This window comes from Pezoporus flaviventris, unplaced genomic scaffold (assembly GCF_033815535.1).
Source record: "Pezoporus flaviventris isolate CSIRO_AGI_PZ_B2104156 unplaced genomic scaffold, CSIRO_AGI_Pfla_v1 ptg000007l, whole genome shotgun sequence".
Taxonomy (NCBI): Eukaryota; Metazoa; Chordata; class Aves; order Psittaciformes; family Psittacidae; genus Pezoporus; species Pezoporus flaviventris.
In genome coordinates this window covers 74201414-74221797 of record NW_026892555.1, presented here as the reverse complement: position 1 = coordinate 74221797, position 20384 = coordinate 74201414, and the positions used below count along the sequence as shown (strand labels likewise).

The window sequence follows — 20384 nt, the reverse complement described above, 5'->3', positions numbered from 1 at the left end:
TTTCCGTCCTCTTCAGTTACTGTTCGCCATCTTCCTGCAACATCTCTGTGACCCTTCCTTCTTCCACTTTGTCATCATGGAGATCATTGTCTTCACCTGTGTTGAGCCTGTCTATTGAAAGAAGATAAACTGGGCAAAGATAAACTGGAGGCAAGCTTTCAGTATGCCCACTGATGGTTTAATGTTACTGGAATGAGATGCCTTTGTAACTGCCCATGCAGTTCAGCACATAACTGTATTTTAACAGCCTATGAACTGTGCGTGTTGTATGGTCTCTGATGGCAGATGTTGCTAGCTGCCATGGTGGTACAGAGCCTAAAAATTGCCTTCATGGGAAAGGAAATGTGATTGCTGCGGGATTTTTTGTTTTACTTTTCAAGGCTGCTCAGGTGGTAGCTTCTGTTGTTGCAGATTTTCCTGGAGAGAATGTGGTATGTCTTGCATGTTTGCATAGTAACCATGTGACAGAGCCCAGTTTGGCTACTCCTGTGGTAAGGATGAGTTTTGTCCACTGTTTGTAGCTTTACCTCTCCTCACACTGGTAGAGAAATTTACATAAAGTAAATTATTCTGAAGAGCCAGGAAAATCTGGTGCTGCTTGCTTTCTATTTGTTAGAATTCTGTTGAAGACCTGAAGGTATATTTTTGATTTGTAGAGAAAAGACATTGTGTTAATTCATGCGTAAGTTTTGGGTTTATCATTTACCTCAGCTGGATGCAATAGATATGACCAATCTTTTGAAGTTCCAGTTTTTATTTTTCTCTGTCTCCAACCCCTTCCAGTTTTCACTTGTGATGTGTTCTGTTTGGTTACTGGATTTTCGGTGGCTTCTTTTGAATTTAGGGCAGGACTACTCAAGAATATATGTTGGTTTTCCATTTGTGCTTCATAGTGTAGATTTCAAAATTCTTTTTCTTACATGATTTCTCCAACTACAGTTTTATCTACTCAGAGCTGCTGCAGCAAAATTTGGTAAAGTTCATTCTGCAAGGGAATGGTAAATAAAAATCAGTGCCTAGTGTAAGCGCTATTTTCACATCAGCTTAAGAAAACTATTACTTTAGCTGCCTGAAGTGTCCTAACCTCACGTTGTTTGGAGGCGGTCTTCACTGTAGCCTTGTAGACATAAAAGCTTAACCAGTGCTCAGGTAGTTCTCTTGATGTCAATATACTTCAGCTTGTCTGATGCCTGCCTTCCTGTGCTTCGAGTTACAGCACTGTAATCATTACTGCATTGAATCAGCAGTCTAACCCACCCTAAAATGGAGGTTGATAGGTACCTACTCTGTTGTGAATGAGAACATGTGCCTACACTGCATCATCTCAGCTCTGCACCATCAACTGTGTGGGTTCCTGCTGGCATGATGGCTGGCCTGTCGCAACAGATATGGGGGCAGGAGAGGAACAGGAGAATTAATAAAGGGAGAAGGGATACTGGCAGTACTGCCTCATAAGGATATAAAGTAAGCAGAAACTGAAAAGGAAAACAGAAGGGAAGGTTATGTACCCTTCAGCAGAGGTTAGGGATTTATTATTTTAATTTGTAAAAGTGTTAAATTGCAAGTGTATAAGTACGTCAGACACCCAGTTCAAACTACTTGGCAGGGTCTTAAATTTAGCATTATTAAGACAGAAATTCCTTATGTAGCACTATCATGTGCTAGCTTTTTTATGTTTTACCTGTAATTTCATAAGATTCTTATCCTTTAGCAGTACTGGTATAGGCTGTTAGACAGTGAGTACAGGATTTCTAATCTCATGGAATAAATTCACAGACAGTTTTGTAAAAGCTGGAATAGAAATTTATTCAAACTAGCTTAGTGAAGCAAATTTGGGGTTTTGCTGGAAAGAGAACATCTTGTACATCAGAGAACCAAATTATGTATCTGATTATTTGAGAATTTGCATAGAAATAAGAAATTATGCAGAAATCAAAACATAACGCTCATTGGAGTTTGGACAAGGGCAGTAAAAAGACTGGGAGTTAGAGTAGAAAATGAAGGCAGAATCTGTGATTTATTCTGCTTCTGTTGATATTATGTTCAAAGAAAGATTATTTTCTTTATTTTTCTTTAACCTCTTCCCTTTTGCATATGCTTTTGAATTGGATTATCCATTGTACATGTAACTTTATCCTTTAGATATCAGTGGTAGTACTGAGTATATCGAGATCCACATCACTGATTGCTTTTGGAGTTGTTTTTTTTTTAATGTATTTTTACCTTCCAAAAATGTTTGTTTATGCTTGCACCTCTGAGCAGTGCTCAAGTGGATTTTAAGTTAAATTCTTCTTGAAACACAGCTCATAGGTAAAGTTTATGCCAAGGGAATTAAGAAAGCTGTTAGCCTATAAAAAGTGGTTGTAGTTATAGAAAACATGGATAGCATATATGCTTTTACCCACTTATAGGCAGCAGATAAGAGAATAGTGCCAAAGAAATTTTAAAAGCCACCCACAGGCAAAGAACCGTCATAGTATTACAGATAACACCAGTGAAATGTTTTGGAAAAAATGACTGAATTCAGACTAGAAATGATTTTTTAACTTTGCTTGTGCCATTCCCAACCAAATGAGCAGTGTGATACCTCCTTTGAGTTTCATAGGAGAAAAAATGAGATAGGCTCTCTGAATTAATTCTAATCACGCTGAAGCGTATTTTTTGCAGTGATAAGTACAAAATACGTGAATCTTTCTTTTTTTAGAAGTAATTTTTATGTCTTCCTGTCACTGGATGTGACTTTTCTTGTGGATGTTAGATGATCTTACAGATGTTAGATGAGGTCATGCATAAAGAGACGATGTAGAAGAAGGAATGAAGGTGAAGGGAGAGGTATTAGTTTCTGAAATAAAAATGATGATGAGTATTCTGTGGCAGGGTGTGTAGGAAGGGCAAATGTACATGAATTAGGGACATATTAAAGTAACTTAAGGCATTTAGAAAGGGAATGCTTGCTCTCAGTACTTCAGAGTTTTCTGAAATAAATATCATAGGATGAGAAAAGTAAACATCAGTTCTGGAAAAAGGATACGGTAGGCAAGTCTATATGGAAATGAAAAGCAAATGACATTATAGTGATGCTGCAAAGCAAATCTAAAAGGCAGCCCCAGCTCCCTATACTCGCAGGGACTTAGGACAGAGTGGTTGAACTTGCTGTGGTGAAGGTCTAAATAGGCTCAGACATCCTCACTGGTGAAAAACTTGAAGTCATAAGTAAAAGCCTTTGAGAGTCTTCCTTATTCTCTGGGTTGAGTTTGAGGTAGCTGTGAAACATCTGACAAATGACTAACTAAAATAAAATTAACTCTTCGTGCTAAGGACAAATCTGTACTGAAAATGTTTGTGTAATCTTAGTTAAAAAAGAAAATTTATTAGATTTGAGGGCAAGGCACAATGCATGAGCTGACAGCCAAGGCAAGGGAAGTCATAAAAGGACATCATGCAACTAAATTAAGGGACTATTAGCCTACAGGGTGATAATGGACTTCTTCATGAAGGAAGTTACCTGTTGACATCAGTACAGCTGAATCATGACAAAGTAAAAATATAGTTGCAGTTCACAAGTAGAGGCTTGTAACAGACAGAATGTGGGATCACCATGGAATAAGGAATTGCCAATTAACGATCAAAAGCAAAAAGGATTGCGTTTACATGAAGAGGAGGAGAAAAGATAAACAAAAGCAAAATAAACTTTATGAATACGAGCATGAAGTAATAATACAGAAGCCTTTCTAAAAGAAGGGAATTATTTTTTTTGCGAACTGTAAGATAAATAATCAGTGACTCTCATTTCATTCTATCTATAGGACAGAAATATAATTTTGTGATAATTAAAACCCCCAAAAAGGCAGAAAATACTTATTTTCCAGCCAAGCTTCTTTACTAGTAAGGTATTTACAAGGTACCTTTGAAAATGGATTTTTGTGGAAATTTGCATGACTCATCTATATCCTCAGGGTATAAAAGAGGGTGGAATAAGAAAATTATTTCTTTATGTCAATTTTAGTGATAGAGGAAGTACTAGCTAGTACTAGAAGTACTAGCATTGCACTAAACAAACCAAAAAAGTGATTTTTCTATATATAGCTGAAGTAGCGTTATTATATACTGTATTTCACAACTGTGTGAAAGTGCTAAATGCTTCGTAACAGTTAAATCAAAGCACTAGTGGTGCTTATATTTTCCTAAGATTACCGCTTCATATTTCTTTTGGAGGTCAGTATTACAGAATACATTCCCAAATCACTCATCTTTTTTCCAGTATACCATCTTTTATACGTGCTTTGCTGAAATTCTCTTTCCTGTTCAGTGTAGTCTGCCCAACCAGCTGATCTCTAGGTTTGTAATTGTAAAGGTTATGTCAATAGGCAAATAATAAGCATAGTAAAATGACAGGGGTTTGTAGTCTCATTTTCTTAACAAAGTCACCAAAAAGTAAAAATAAAAACCCGAAACGAACCCAACAAAAGGGAAAGTGTTTTGAAGCAGCACTTTATATTGAATAAAAAATAGTATTTCTACATACTGTAAATGCACATGAAATGTTTACCCAGGCATTTGTAAAGCTTAGCTTTATAAGGCTGTTCCATTCATCTACTCATCTTTGTTATAAATAATCTTTGGTGTGTGTCTTTTGATGTACCTGTTTTCATACTGTAAACTGTTCATGAGTGAGAAATTTAGTCCCAGAAGAGAGAATTCATACAGTGCCAATTCCGTAGCTGTGTGAATCTTTGCAGTATCACCTTCTTTGATGAATTATTTTTTTTCTTATACCAAGATGCCTGATGTGTGGCAGGAGAAGAATTTAGTGTTAAGGGGAATAATTCAAAGCTCTGATAATGAAATCATCTTTTATTTTCAGTCCAGCAGTTTGGATCTAGCTGACCATCCCTTATCAGTTGATAGATGTTGATGAATGTATGGTTAGGGCAGTACAGATCAGGCAGCAGATTGTGTACCACAGTTGATCCTGATGCACCTGTCTTACAGTCTTGTTCAAGAGGCCACAGGTTCACTGACTGTAGAGAGAAGTGTTTTCTTGCTGAGGGTACACGGTGCCTTCCTTTTTCCTGGGCGTGAGCTATCTCAGACAGGCAGAAGCTTTGTAATGCAACTAGAGTTTTAAGGAGAAATGATGAGGTGTCTGGTTTTCTACAGTCTGCTGTGTAAGTTATGTGTGCTCAGTTATCTTCGCGATCAGAGAATTATTTTTAGTATGAAAAATCTTCGTGTAAGTAGTCAAGCAAAGCCTCGGTCCTGAGGAAACCTTTCGCATTACAACCATCAGTTTAAATCTGTATTCTCAATAACATGGTATAATCAGTTTGTTATTTGTACTCTGTGTATGTATAACTTTATGTACCCTGAATGTGCAATGACAAAGTAGAATTTTAAGTACTATGTTATTTGCATTTCTTTTTGCTGTTGATTTCTTGTTTTGGACCTTAGTTTCAAGGTATCCAGACCTAATTTCAGAAATTATACTTTTTAAAAAATTACATCCTGCAGTATGTGTCACAAAAGCAATTGCACCTGAACACAAGAATAAAACATTGAAGAGAAAGTTATGTACAGGATTTGTTGTACAGAAAAGACCTCAGTTCGCATACACCAGCTCAAACGGAGCTTAATAAATAATATGTGATTGTTCCACTTGGTGTGCTTGTCTAATGTGACAGACTAATGGCGTTTTGCCTTGTATCTCCTGAACACCAGCCCTTCTGAAGAAGACAACTTTGATTCACACAGCGTGGGCTCTGGCCACACTCCATTGCTTCCTGCCAATAATTCTGAGGATTTTGCTGGCAAGTTCCTAAATTCCTGGGACATGGAGTAGTTGGGAATCTTTTTTGTGTACTTGCAACACATATAATTTGTAAGTAGATCTTAGATCTGCTCCTGTGTGCTGGCTATATTGCGTGCCTAAAGAAGAAAGGGAAAACCATGTTTGTTTTTTTTTTTTTTAACAAAATGACTTCTGAATTTCCTTGCTTAGAAATTTTTTTTGTCTCCTTTCTCACTATAGGTCAGTTTGTCACTGGCATAGCTATGAAGTTTAAGCCAACATGCTTGCTAGTTTCAAGATTACTTTTTCTATCATTTTTTTATATTCATGTTGATCAATTTGACTTCCCTTCATAACCTTATGTGGCTTTTGTCCATTTGATTAGTAAGATTTGGTCTTGAACCTTTGAAGCTTTCCACAGTCCATTGCTTAAATCAAATGTAACTTCTAACTACTGAGGGGTTGCAGTGCTCCTTCGGTTCTGTACTATGTCCATTCATAGCTCCACAGCATGGAGTAAAAATAAATGTCTTGTTTCCATAGCAAGCTCTGGTGCAATAGATTTTTCTCTGATTCAGGTGTGCACTGTGAAAACAATGGTTTTCCATGAAAAATAGGTAATTTTTCCCTGTATTATGCTCTTTATAGGGCATTTTTCTCTTGTTTTGCAGTGTTCTAGGAATGGAGGGCTCAATTCAGTTCAACATAGATGTCTTATGCCATTTGAGACAGCCATAGATTTCGTCATTCTGGCATATCAGGTGGGATACAGGACTTACGTAAGTCCTCCTGGAGTGCTCTCTGGAGTCTAGGCAGGATTAGCTAAAGATCTCTCAAAAGGCAGTAGACATCCATAGTTACCTTTAGTGTCATTATTTCTGAATTGAGTATCATGGGATGTCAACATAAAAACCTGAGAACTGCTATATGAGATCTAACTGTCCTGCCCCTTAAAATTGTTGAAGACAAATGATCAGAAAGGAAGATACAAAGAGGGCAAGTGCACGTTACCTTCCTGTTTAGCACAGTATCAGCCTCATGGGCTTTTCAGAAACTGTGGTTCTGTGTGTTTAGTAATCTCAGTGCATTTTTCTCATCTGAAACCATGTACGTGTTTAGCAACTGCAAGGACTTCAACAGCTCAGTGAGGTACAAAAAGCCCTTTCCTTTTCTCTGTGTAGAACTTACAATTCAATCACTTCATCAGCTGACCCTGTTTTTTCTAACCTACCTCTGGTACACAGGATTTAGAGATTTTTCTTCACCCCTTCAGCCCTCTCACTTTTGGACCAGAGTTCTGGCATGCGTCCTTGTTCACTGTGTGGGGGCCGTTCTTTGCCACTGGTTGTCTCTGTTGCCCTTCTCTGCCTTTCCCATTCTCCTGTATCCTTTTAACAAAGGGGAACAAGAGCTGCTCACAGTATTAAAGATGCAGGTGAACTATTGCTGTTTATTGCCCTGTCATTCAGTCTTGCAAGGTCCTCTGCAGTTCTCCCTAATTGGGCATTTTCTGTAATACTTTCAATTTAGTATCATTAGCAACTATTATCACCTCCTGCGATCCAGAAAATGGAATGAGCACTATGAATAACATATGTTAAACACATCTCTCAACCCAGCTATCTCCAGGAATCTGTCAGTGGTCTGTATAGGAAGAGTTTATTCTCTTTCATTTGTTCTCTCCTATGTAATTAGTCACTCTCAAAGGGACCTTCCATCCTGTGTACTCTCTCTCTAGTGTACCCGCAAACATTCAATAAAGGACATTCAGAAAATGTTCAGAAAGGCTTTGGCACAGACTGCCACAGCATCCTTGTATCCAGGCTGGGACATTACATGCTAGATGAGTGGTCTGCTAGATGGATGAAAACCTGGCTGGGTCTGCACATTAGTGGTGTATTGTGTGCCCTTGTCCTGTTTAAATTCTTCATGTGACATGGAGGAGGTGGCACTCCCATCAAGTCTTTGTGTGACAACAAATCGTTATGTGCAGTCAAAGCTCTCTGAGGGCCTGGCTGCCATTCAGAAGAGTCTGCACATGCTTGAGGAGAGGGCTGACAGTGACCTTGTGGAGCTAGGTGAATAACTTACACTTAAGCCTGAGATGGACGGACTGCCACCATCGGTACATCCTGGGCATTTGCTGGTTGGGGAGCATCTCTGCTGAAACAGACATGAAGGTCACAGGCAGATGGCAACCTTAGCACAAGCTGGCAGGATACCTTGTCAGCCAGCAGTGACCAGTGCTGCGTAAGTAGGAGCACAGCCAGTAGATTGAGGGAGAAATTTATTCACTTTTACTCAGCAGTCATTAGACAATGCCTGGACTACGATGCACACGTTTGGTGGACACCCCAATGCAGGGAAGACCTTAATCTAAGGCAAATTCAATAGAGGGCCTCTGGGCTGGACAGTGGCCGCAGCACTTGTTCTGTGAAGAGAGGCTGAGAAATGGGTTTTGTTTAGCTTGGAAAAGAAGACGTGGCTTAAGGTAGCCACCTTCTTATCTCTGTAAGGAAGTTACCATGAAGATTGAGGCAAGCTCTTTTGCTGAGGTGTGTGGCTGGAAGTTGACTTTTTAATCAAGCAGAGATGTTTTGATTTGACTTAAAGCGGGGGGAAAAGTTCACTCTAAATGTAATTAAGCAGTGGAAGAGATTGCCTGGAGAGATTGCTGTAGGATCCTTATTCTTGGACTTTTCAGTAGCCAAGTGGGCAAAGCCCTGTAAAAACTGGTCTTGAAGGTTGATCATCTAGCTGAAGCAGATCACCCTGATCTACTTTGGTCAGGATGTTGGATGAGAAAAAACTACTGAAGTCCCTTCTGACCTGAATGATTAATTACGTATGATGATTATGTATTTTATACTTGCATATTCGTTAATAACATCCTTCTTATTTGCATGTTTAGTAATATCCAACTTGATAGCTAAAAACAAAGGTTTTAAAACAATTGTATTAGGGAGAATAGATTTGTTCCTGTTGTTGTTGAGTACTCATTTATTGAGTTTTTATATTTTAATACATAAGCTAAAGAACAGGTAAAAATAACATCATTTTTCTAAGGACTTCTAGTTTGGAATAAATTCTCCTCCCCTGCACTGGGAGAGTATTATATCATTTCCTTTTCAAAAGGAAAAAAAAAAACAAGTCTATCATAAATGCTGCATACTTTGCATAATTATTTTTGCACTGAATTTGCATGCAGATATATTTCTGTGGAAAATAATGTATGACTTTCCCCCCCCCCCCAATACTTAATTCTGTGTAAGAAACAAAAAAAGGTACAGGAAAAGCTTGTGTGTTTTCATGTCAGGGACAATTTCTAGTACTGTGTATTTATATTTATCTTTCCAGAAGAAGTTTTGAATAACCTTTTGATTATATAGCATTTATTTGATGAGCTTGTTTGTTGGTATATTTATTCTGCATCTCAGATGCAATTCATCCTACCTAATTTTAGCTACCTGAAAAAGGTAGTCATTGAGTTTAAAATAGTTGCCTAGGCACATGCTAAAAGTAATAGAGAACATTTTTCTTCTCCTCAAACATGAGTCATCCTGCCTGCCTTAGAGGCTTGGTTTGTGATAGAATTAATCACTCTGCAGAAGCACCTATTTTACCCTAAGAACTCAAACACTGTAGGCAGCTAGCTCTTACTGGGCAGCTAGTTCCATATGCTTATTCGGCAAATCTCTACATTCAGACTCATTCCGTATTGTGTTTCCTGTACTGAAACACCTTGGAGGAATAGGAGTAAGCCCAACTAAAAAAAAAGTTTAATTCCTTCACTCCATTTTAGGGAGGTAGCTGATGCAAATTTCCATTACTGCATAGCATTTTGGAATGTATCCCAGCTGGAGCCCAAACAGCAGATACGTACCTGGTGTAATGACTTATTGGAAAAATGAAAGTCAGTAACACAGATCTCTCTTTCCGCATACACAGGGTGGTGTGGTAGTGGTAGTGCTTGTTTTTCGGGTTGTTTATTTTTTGTGTGTGTGTGCCTCCCTTCTCTGGGTGGCTCACAGGAGACATTGTTTCTCTTATTGTAGTCTAGTGGCAACCTCACAATTCTCAGCAAAAGACAGTGAAGCAACATTTCATCTTGGGCCACAGCACTCTTGCAATATACTGAAAGCTAAATTCATGCAGGAAGTACTCATACTTCTGTTAGGCTTACCTCCCTCTTTTATTTTCTAACCAGGAAACATAGGCTCATCCACATATAATATCTCTACTTTATGGGCCACAAAAGTATTTAAGTAGGGTAGGTATCTTTGGGAGACTCTGTGGAAACTGTAGAAGTGATGTGTGGGAGAGAAGTCTCCACATGTGTTTTGGATTTTCCTTTTTTTTTGCTTCTTTTTCTTGATTACTGTGTAGACCCAACAGGCTGATGTTAGATACATGCCTCTGTTTTCCGTCCGTTGGCAATAGACGAGTCTTCTTCAGGACAGATTGTATGACTTTATATCCACTTCAGATTAAATCAGATGAAATCTGAGGTAATACTTCTTTTTTTTTTTTTTTTTTCCAGAAAGTAATTGAAAGCAAGTTCTTTCTTCTACCAGTGGAATTGAGAGTACTTCATAGAAAGTGCATGTAATTATTAAGTACCTCTAAAAGCCTGACTTGAGCTCATGGGCTAAAGGTGATAGTAATAATGCTTAGCGTTCCCAGACTGCCCGTAGTTGAACAATGAAAGGAATACCGGGTCAGCTCAATAAAGTACCTGATGATTTAAGGTGTATGACTGGAAATAGCTGTCTGTATTGTTAAGATTTATCTTCGGTGGGCAACAGCGTAATAAGTGTGAAGTCAAGAGGGTTCATTAGAATAACTGTTCTTTTGAGAATGTACATTCAAGCATCTCTAGCAGATTCTAACACTGTTAATAAAGGAAATGTATAATGAGGAAGGCAGCAAATGAATAGCCATTTCTAGCTTTGTACAGTCTTTGTGTCCGGTATTTTCATTTGGTAAATCTTGCAGATGCTTGCAGATCATAAAACAATGATTCCCTGTCTATTTTAAATGATTTTAAATTATTCTTAATGATTTTAAAGAGTTGTGGAGGGTTTTTTTATTATTTTTTATTTTTTTAATTATTTTGAAAGTGAAGGACAAGGAGGAAAGTCATGTTCATTGAGTGCTCCTAAAGAGGTCATGAAGTTCTAACTGCTTCAGCGTTAAGTCACTGTAAAGTATGTGAGGGGGCTTCAGATCCATGCATATCTACTGCTCCTCCTAGTTGGCTTTATTGCAGGCTAGTGAACTTCCAGTTGAATTTCTTTTTCCTGTGAATGTTTGGACTAACAAGCCCCGAGTCTGTTACCAAATAACGGTGTCAAATAACTTAGGAATAATGCTTTTGAATAATTTTGTAATCAGGAAATAATTGCATATGTTAAATTGTGTGTTTGTTTGATGGAACATACTGAGTTCAGTAGAGATCTGTGTATTATGTTTTTATGTTAGTGCCTTGTCTTTTCTTAATTTGTGCATTGTTTACACCAGTGGATCCTCAGTTGCAGTAGAAGACTTTAGATGCTCCTATGTTTTGCTGCTATGCCCTGTAGACCATAAACGCTTCCAGAGATACCCTTTTTTTGAGACTCTCTTATAATGCAAGCTGAGAAAGATACTTCTCAGAAATACAGTTTTTGGAAAAGCCTGTAGTGTTGAAGGCTGGGGTATGCTTAATTATGAGATAGCTGCTTTGGTAGAGTATTGTTGCTCAAACACTGGGCCTGTGAAAAGAGGCTCAAAGTAGGATCTTAAAATGAGATATGCTAAGCACTGCTAGCTCTGCCTGTAACTAAAAGAAAAAGCTGGAAAGAAAACTGTGAAAATTCCTTACCAGCTTTGCTTTGTGAAATATGTGAATTCCACCAGGTCTGCTTTTGAGACCTGCTTCCAGCAAACTTTCCTAGAAGCTGTGATGTCTCAGGTCTGCATTGTGCACCTTCCCCATTCTCACCAGTTCCATTTGGGGAGGCAGTGCCTCTCACCTTAAGGTGAAGGAAAGGGAAGAAGAGGCACAGGGAGGAGTGGTGCCTTCTTTCTTGGCTTCCTGCCCATGTCCTTGGCCTCCTCCCCGGTATCACTGGATGTATCTCTGGCAGCACATCACTGGATGTAACGTTTGCTTAACTTGTGCTGACATTTTTAGGATTAAGACTGGATTTAGGATAAAAACTGGATTTTCTGTTGTGATGTGTAATTTGACAGGATGAGCTTGTAAATAAAATCATAAATGCAACTGAGATTTTGTAGATATAAGTAGATTAGAGCATCCTGTAAATATATTCATAGTGTGTCTATGTAGGTAGTTAAAACTAGGTAATGGAGACAGTCGAAAGAGACACTGGAAAAGGTATAAAACCAGTTGTGTGCATCTCTTCGCATAAGCAGTGAAAGATATCTGTGTTGAGTGGATGGTGCTGCTGTTCCAGCCACTTGACAGTCCATAGGAATTCAGTGGCATCTAAAATCAACCTCACAGTGAAGACTGGAGACAGCAGTTGCTATACCATTTGAGTTTACACAGCAAAGCAATGTCAAGGACTCACACATTGCAGTAACTTGGTATTAATTCTGTCAAAGACTTGGGTGATAGTTCTTGTTTGAAAATAATCTGAAAAAAAAGGAGTGGTTAAAAGAAGTTGATCTGCATGAAGACTGGGATAGAATCATGCAGAAGTAGTCAATCTATGAGAAAGTGTTTAAAATAAAAAAAGGGAGTAGTGCATCTTTGTATGGCTACAATAAATGGAAGAAGTGGATGCTGGAGGAAATATACTGAATTAAATATATTGATTTCTGTTACCTCTAATAACTTTGATTTAGGAAATAGAGTTACACAGTGTATAATAAAATTCTAGTACAGATAAGTCACAGGCAATTTTCATTTCTGTGTAACTAGCTGGTTTAAACCCAGGTTATTGAGGGGAGAGCTGACTTGCTTGTTATGCCTAGTTGCCACTACAACTTCGTTGTTTCTGATATCTTAGCATACCCTTTAATAACGGGCCTGTTGTTAAGGGGCAAAATTGTGTTCTGGCATGCATTCTTTGTAAGTCATGTCAAAGTAAACAGGCTCCTGTTAGAAAAGACAGAGATATTGCAGTACTATAAAAAAATGCCCTAGTCTAGGCTTTTTCAGAAAATTATTGCAAGTTCACTTGCCTGGAATACTGGTAGGTGTAACAAAAAAGTAATCATAATTAAAGGCCACTGAAGAGTTGCCATGTTAGTTTACCTATTTATCCTCACTGGAAAAAAAAGGTCTATTGTCGTGGTTTAAAACCAGTCAGGCAGCTCGTTCACTCACTCCCCCCCTTCTTTCCCTCCCCCTACTCCCTGAGGGATGGAGAGGAGAGTCAGAAAGAATGCAACTCCCACGGGTTGAGATAAGAACAGTTTAGTAACTAAGGTATAACACAAATCACTACTGCTACCACCAATAATAATAATGATAAAGGAAATAACAAGGGAAGAAAGTACAGCACCTCACCACCTGCTGACCGATAACTCGCCCCACCCTGCTCGACCAAGCACCGACTGATACCTAGTCCAACCCTTGTCTTCTAGCCCTTCTGGGTAACTCTCAGTTACATCCTGGGCATGATGTGCTGTGGTATGGAATAGCTCTTTGGTTAGTTTGGGTCAAGTGTCCTGTCTCTGCTTCCTCCCGGCTTCCCCTCCTCCCTGGCAGAGCATGAGACTCAGAAAGTCCTTGGTCAGAGTAAACATTACCAAGCAGCAACTAAAAACACTGGTGTTACCAGCACTGTTCCCAGGCTGAAAGTCAAAACACAACGCTGCACAAGCTACCAAGAAGGAGAAAAATTGACTGCTACTGCTGAACCTAGGACATCTACCTATACACATACCTCTCTTTGAAAGTTTATGGCTCTTCAGACAACACATCACTGACACTGAAATAAGAAACTTGACTGAGCTTTAGATAGTGCTGTGAGACCATTCTGGTGAGTTACTAATACACTTCACTATCTGTTGATGCCACATGAGGTTACTTTTCACTTTTTTCTTGTAGGCAGACTGGCTGTGGATAAGCAAAACATGCTGTACGTTCTTCACAAATACAGTTCAAACCATTAGTCTGAGTCTTTCTCACACTTTATTTAGCTTGTGTTTGGAGAAACGTTCTGTTTTTTTCTCAAGCAACAGCAGAATCCTTGTGTTAGTCTGCTTTTTATCTTATAGATTCATAGAATCACAGAATAGTTTAGGTTGGAAAGGACCTTAAGATCATCTAGTTCCAAACTCCTTGCCATGGGCAGGGACACCTCACACAAAACCATGTCACCCAGGGCTCTGTCCAACCTGAACTTGAACACTGCCATGGATGGAGCATTTGCAACCTCCCTGGGCACCCCATTCCAGTGCCTCACCACCCTCACAGTAAAGAACTTCTTCCTTATATCCAATCTAAACTTCCCCTATTTAAGTTTTAACCCGTTACCCCTTGTCCTATCACTACAGTCCCTAATGAAGAGTCCCTCCCCACCATCCTTATAGCCCCCCTTCAGATACTGGAAGGCTGCTGTGCAGTCTCCACGCAGCCTTCCCTTCTCCAAGCTGAACAGCCCCAACTTTCTCAGCCTGTCTTCATACAGGAGGTGCTCCAGTCCCCTGATCATCCTCGTGGCCCTCCTCTGGACTTCTTCCAACAGTTCCATGTCCTTTTTATGTTGAGGACACCAGAACTGCACACAATACTCTAGGTGAGGTCTGGCGAGAGCAGAGTAGAGGGGCAGGATCACCTCCTTCGACCTGCTGGTCATGCTCCTTTTGATGCAGCCCAGGATACGGTTGCCTTTCTGGGCTGCAAGCGCACACTGCTGGCTCATGTTCATTTTCTCATCGACCAACACCCCCAAGCTGATCTTCCAAGTAAGATCTCCCATCACTTAGTGGCAAAAATATTTTAAGTGAACTTTTTCTGAACTTCCACCTTGTACTTTATGATTGCCGCTTGATTACAATTTTTACCTTCTCTCTTCTATTTCTGTGTGCTGATCTGAGTCTTCCTGTTGATATTTAAAATGCTGTATGGTGTTTTGCACTCTTTGGTCTTATGCATGATTTGTCTTTCTATGTATTAGCACATTCATTAGATTTTATTTTGTAGGTTCTAGATCAGTTAGTTTCCTGAAACTAAGCTTCATAGTCCCTTATCTGGAAGGATCAAAGGATATGAAGTTCCAGGCTGGTGGTGAAGGTGGGCAGGAATTCTTAAATGACCCTTAAAAAGTTGGCTCTGAAGGAGTTCTGCAAAGGTTTAGGCTTGTCTGTATTTTTCCCCTAGCAATTTTTGCTATCATTTAACAGATTATTCAACTTGATGTATTGAAAACAGAAAGAAGACTTTATATAGCCAGTCTAAGTCTTGCAAGTTCCTATCTGATACATTTTAAGAATGTGCTTGACGTATGTGTATAAGGATAATGCTGTAAACTGATACCCTTTTAGTGTGTCAGACTGATGACTGAAACTATTAGACTTAATTACAGTCTTATACAATTTAAACATACATATCACACATACTTTTATTCTTTTATTCAATTACCTGTCGCCAGCGTAGTATCATTTTGGCTAGAAAGAAACTAATATAGATGTATACTGTGTAGGGACACTAGGTTGGGTTTGAGGGGTTTAGTAATTTCCAAAATTTCAGAGTAACTGAAGGCAGTGCAAGTGACTGTTCTTTCTGAATCACAACACACAACGTAGAAGTAGACATATGACCTCTTATTTTGTGTATTTTATGGTAAATTGCTCAGTTAATTCCACAACGTCTGGCTGTAGGTTTTCAACCAAATACGTCAGATTCTTAGGATGATTGTCATTGTTGATTTAAGTGTATTCCAGTTAAATCCAAACTTTCAAACTTTGTGTATGTAAAGTATACTTTGTAGAAGACTGTATCTGATGAAAAGAACTCTTAACTCTGCTTTTTGGCCGGTAGAGATCCAGAGACAGTTTTCTACTCTGCTTGCTTTGTTTATGATTGAGTTTCTAATGCACTTTATTAGTTAACGTGTCAGCAGAAAATTCACTCAGCATTTATTTCTGTGAAAATCCAGATTCCATGCTTGGGAGCACATAAAATATTCCTTTGTATGCAGTTTAGAAAAATAGCTAGGATTGTACTGATGGAATTTCTGGTTTGTTTTGTCCATTAAAATGTACTTACTGTAATGGGGATAAAGAAAGCTTGACTCTTAGGACAGCTGGATTAAACTTATCTGCTTTAGACTTCTGTTGTATCTCAGGTGAGATACTTTGCCTCTTTGTGCCTTTGCACTCTGTAAAAAGGGAACAGTAGCATTTTGTTTTTTTCAAGAGCGCTGTGATGGCTGATACAGTAATGCCCATTTTTAGATAATGACATACAAACTATTTGAAGTTTTATGGCATCTCAGATATACACAGTGTCAGGAATGCGATTGAAATTTGTGGAAAAACTAGGCAGATCCTTGCAGATATGTCATTTCATATGAATGTTTTATTTTTTGTTTGTTTTGATTCTGGTAACAGAAGTAGTTTATTTTTCATATTTACTTAGCTTCTATAAACATGTATTTCCAGTGCTACGCTTCTCTTATCAATATTTTAGGAGTTACAGTTTTACGATAATCATGCACATGAAGAAAACTATGGCACTGGTACTAAATCCATGTATATCCTAAAGCAGAACTGTGTGGTTAACATTAGTTTGTTTTATCTAGATTTCACAGCAATATATTTACCAGTGCTTTCACATGAACATTTTATGTGTCTTCTCATCTAAAAGCTGCTTATTTTTTTTATGATAAAAGCCATGGGGTCCCCTGGGTGGTCTCTGGTGCTCTCAGGTCCTCTGGGTGTTGGTGAGATGATGCCAAATTCTGATACAGGGTCATGAGGTTCTCACCTCTCTCTTTTGTATTCTGGTTTGCAAAGATATTAAGCATCCTTAGTTACAGGATTGAGCAGGGAATTCAGTGTTTCTGATTAGTCCTCTCAGAGGTGATCTTTTATGATTGTGGTTGCTGCTGTTGCTGCTCACAATCTGCTTGTTCCAGATACTTCTGTGCATGTTTGCGCTGATGATCAACAGGCTGTTTGCATAGTTCAGCTGTTTTCTTCAGCACACAAAAACTGTTATGTTCTTCAGGTGGTTGACTATATTTCATCTGCTTTTGCCACAGTAAAAAGTTGGTTAATGTTCACTGGCTTATGCTAACAGCTATCCTGTCTAGACATAACTCATGCTAACTGCTACAGACAGTGAAGTAGTATGTTTAGGGAGCTTACCATCTTGCCGTATTCTTTGTGGGGGTGCTTTAGGGTCTCAAAATACTGTAAAGAGTTTATGGAGAAGAAAACCTCAAAATAAGGAGTGGTAAATATTAATGTGGATAAATGTAAAATTTATACAACATCCCAATTTCACATATAAAATAATGGATTCTGAGCTCATTTTACCACACTGAAAACTCACATGGGATTTTGTATTTTTGGGGGGGGGGGGGTTGGGCTTCATAAGTCCATATCAAAAGGAATGAGGAGACAAGACAAGCAGCCACAGTTCTCAGTAGAAGTACTGCTCAGGGCTCTGCCTCTCCACCAGACAGCTCTGCCATTACTACACCAGCAGGATACTGTAAGTGGAGAGAGTGAAAAGCATGGCAGTTACTCTGTATGCAGGCACCTTGTTTCTTCAGGGAAAGCTGAGGAAATATTTGATATCATTCTTATCTCAGGCTGGGGAGGTGGATCCAGCCACTTACAAGAGAAGACATCCTTACCCCACTAGGTTCCTACTTCAGGACGCAGTAAGCAAGTGAGGCGACTTTATGCTCTTCTGTCAGCTCTTCATTTAAGGGATATGGCTGTGAAAGGAGTCCCAGAATGTCTGATGTATTGATTCCTAAGTACAGCACTAGTCGCTAGACATTCTCTCTGAAGTTAGTCTGGAGGTGCATTGTTTGGGACTTGGAAGTATGCATTCTGCTGTCTGGCTCTAATAAAAGTGTGAGGCAAAGAGGATCTGTGCATTAAGTAAGATATCTAAGTAAGCTCCTTAACTGTAGGAATTAGTGAGGAAGTAGATTAGTTCTGAGATTACACCAATACCAGAACTGTCTATCCTCCTTCAGGTTCAGAGCCATGGGAAACATTAAGAGTAGTCAGCATGAATCAGCCTGCAATTTAAATTTAAAGTAGTAGTAATAAAGAGTCTATTTTGGCACAGAACCTTAGTGGATTACTTGCCTCAGACTCAAAAGGGCTGTGCTTTTGCCTTCCTATTTCTGTTCTTTTGTAATGAACACATGTCCTCAGGTGTTGCTGTCATTGACCCCAACTCTTGTATTGCAAAAGGATTTTTTTTTTTTTACCCCTTTTATTACTGTTGGTGGTATTTGGAGAGTAATTACTTAATCACCGTGTGTGGTGGATTGACCCTGGCCAGCAGCTAAGCCCCCACAGCAGGATGGGGAAGGGAACTGGACAGGCATAAGTGAGGAAACAAGGTAGTGAGTCAATATAAAGACAACTTAATAAGTGAAAGATAACAAGTGATGCAAAAACGCTCATTCGCCACCAGCAGGCTGAGGCCTGCCAGCTCCCAGGCAACAGCTGTTTCAGAGAAACTGCTTCCCAGTTCTGTTATTGAGCATAACAGCATGTGGTACAGAGTATCCCTTTGGTCAGTTGGGGTCAGCTGTCCCTGCTGTGTTCTCCCCCAGACTCACTGAGGGGCAGAGTGAGAAACAGAGAAGGCCTCAGTGCTGTGCAAGCACTGTTCAGCAGGAACTGAAACACTGTTTTGATAACAAATCTAATCAACAGCACCACCGTATGAGCTGCTACAAAGAAAATCAACTCCATCCCAACTAGACCCAGAACATGACATCACTTAAATTTTCAAGTCACTCCCAGGCAATAAATGACCAACGAACAACAAAAAGTAAATACAAAGGAGCACCCCATATTATGCTAGTATCACGTATTCCTATGGTATCTAGGTCATACAAGATTTGAAGGATTCACTGGAGTGTTTCTGGCTTTTGTTTGTAGATGTGCATTTTGCTCTATGCGCTTGAGAATATTGGCATTGTCACTGAAATAAGAACTCCTGTTCCCTCGGTAACAGCAGCAAACAATATTCTCTTATTGTATTTCATGAATGGAACATTTTAGCTTGATTTATGAATAGACTTTTCAGAAAAACTGAAATCAATTACTGGAAATCCTCATGCTGAGTTGTCTAAAATATTGACAGGAGTATGGTGGGTTTTTTTTTTTTCTGGTTTCTCTTTGTGATCATGTTGCTGACTCCAGCTGTGAAATATTTTCATATGGATTTTAGGAGGTTGCTCAGTGTATGCTAGATGGTTAGGGTAAATTCCTGCAGATTAGGTAGGTGGGTTCAGTGCCAATAAAGTAGGAACGTGTTTCAAGCTCTCATGTGGTTTATCTGTGTTGATTATCCATTTATTCAGTTGCTATTAGAGATAGATAGAGAGGGGCTGAGGGCAGTTAACTGACACAGCACTGTTCTTGTGGTTTGGGTCTGGTCTTCAAATCTTCACTTGAGTCTTGAACCTGAGTCAGCAGTGGCGCTGACTCCAGTTCAAGAATGAAAAAAAAAAACAAAACCCCAAGGAATGTACAATTGGGCCATCGTTCTCTTGCCTTTTCTTCAAAGCCCTTTGGGCCAAATGCTGTAGCTTTTCTCTTGTCAGCATTACTTCTGTGTTATCCCACTAAAATCATTGGGAATGTTTTAAGACTTTTTTTCAGTTTGATTTGAAGGAAGAAGGCTGTTATAGTAATTCAAAGTACTTGCAATCTTAAACCTGACAGAGAAAAAAAAACCACAAAAACTGGCTTACTTTATGTTAACAAAACAGTACTTAGCAGGAATACACTGAACTAAAATATTTGGAAGTGTTGAAGATGGCTTCAGCTGTAGTCAGGACTTCAGGTTTCTCATGGCTTCCAGTGTTCTGACACCAGTTAATATAGACAGTGGTAAGAAAATATTTGATGCAGCCTGCAGAGACTTCATACAGGCTCCTGTGTGCATGAGACCTTTCATTTTGCTTCCTCTTTTGAGAGTAGGAAAATAGAAATGTTCAAATCAGAGTCAGGGCAGAAGTATAGAGTGCCTGATGAAGTAACTTTTCTCCAGTTGAGCTGTAGTCTTTACCTTGTTTCAGGAAATGCCTTTGAGTCAGGCATCTGTGGAAGGGAAAGGAGTAGAAAGTTTCATATAGACTGTCTCCATATATGCCAACAGTTGTGGTTTCCATTTTAGGTATTACATATTTATTAGGATATTAGGGTAGGATGAGTCAAGGAAAGTGTTGGGGGAAGTTTGCCAATATAGCTTCTATTCAGTTAGGTTTTAGAATATGGTCATCTTTATTCTTTACTGTGATAGTTGTGATTTTTTTATATCTACTACCACACTTCTGCAAAAAGCAGGGTTAAAATAAAGGGAAATTTTATGGGTTACTGACTCCAAACCTCAACTTTGCCTAAAATTTAAAAACAGAGGATTCTTTTTCATCAA

At 39.0% G+C, this 20384-nt stretch overlaps 1 protein-coding gene across 3 annotated transcripts in view; it reads left to right on the top strand.

Annotated features, from left to right (window-relative positions):
• Positions 1 to 20384, top strand: part of CTNND2 (catenin delta 2) — a 645610-nt gene that overhangs the window by 92687 nt on the left and 532539 nt on the right. The gene's annotated exons all lie outside the window — the stretch shown is intronic.